The sequence below is a fragment of the Solanum stenotomum genome, chromosome 3, assembly GCF_019186545.1.
Source record: "Solanum stenotomum isolate F172 chromosome 3, ASM1918654v1, whole genome shotgun sequence".
Taxonomy (NCBI): Eukaryota; Viridiplantae; Streptophyta; class Magnoliopsida; order Solanales; family Solanaceae; genus Solanum; species Solanum stenotomum.
This window is the reverse complement of record NC_064284.1, coordinates 32,414,179-32,415,290: the sequence shown is the minus strand read 5'-3', so window position 1 is coordinate 32,415,290 and position 1,112 is coordinate 32,414,179. Positions and strand designations below refer to the sequence as shown.

The window sequence follows — 1,112 nt, the reverse complement described above, 5'->3', positions numbered from 1 at the left end:
AGTTCTCTCGACAATTCCGGATACCTCATTTAATGTTTTATTCTGATTTTTTATTTTTAGTTTAGTGATATCTCCCGAGATGACAATAGAAATGGTAAAATAAGCATCAACGCAAGGGGCATGCTTCATTTTTAAGAAGTCGTCCATGTCATCAATGAATCTCAAGGATGTATGGAAGCATGTGATTTGCTACAATAACAAGGCAAATGAAAAATTATAACACTATAAGGCTAATCAAGTTTATGTAATGGAAAACAAATCTTGTCCTAAGAAACTGCAAGACAGAAAGGGAAAAACATAGAAAATTGCTCTGAGACTTATCAAGATGAATCGGTAGGTTCTTTAATAGAAAAAGATGTAGTAAAAAGGTTTAATAGAAAGATAAGTACTAATGAGGAGGCACAAATTAAAAGTAGTGGTACTTCAGAAAAAGAGGAGGATCATTCTTTGCTTTCGAAAATAACTACAGAAAGACCATAAAAGAAAAGATGACACCTCCAATGGACACCAGATATTGATAAGAAATTAGATGAGGTTGTTCGTGAGTTATGAGAAAAAGATAAGTATTTAAAGACTTAGTTTTTATCCCAACTGTGATAAGTACAAAAACAAAGAATATTGGTTAAGGAAAATTTTAATTAGACATTTTTTGAATGTTCACAATTTTACTATTGAATTCTCATTATTTGTATTACCATGTTGATTTATCCTGACTGGGGAGGATGTGTGTCATGACACGATTTTACGAGTCATGATGGCGCCTAGTATAACCCACAAGTAGGTAAGTCAACCTGTACCCAGAACGTAAAGTAGTGTGTATGAGGGTAGAACTAAATAGAAATAACAATAAAAAATAATACAAGACAGAAACAGAATCAAGCCAAAATTTATATACAATGGAATCTCTTCCAGAACCTTAAAGTCACGAGTACAGAGTTGTCTAATATGAACAAATACAAGTCCAAAAATTGGACCACAACAAGCCCTTTCAGAGGCAAAAGACTAGCTACATGTATACATAAAGAGATAGGTTGATCCAAGATGTCAAGTGCTCACCCTTGTCTCTGATCCCCATAAGTTGCAAAAGATGGCATGAACGATCAGCGCTAGTA

The 1,112-nt window shown here is 33.8% G+C and overlaps 1 pseudogene; it reads left to right on the top strand.

Moving 5' to 3' along the window:
• Positions 1-642, top strand: part of LOC125858878 (uncharacterized) — a 981-nt pseudogene extending 339 nt beyond the window's left edge.
• The last annotated feature ends 470 nt before the right edge of the window (positions 643-1,112 follow it).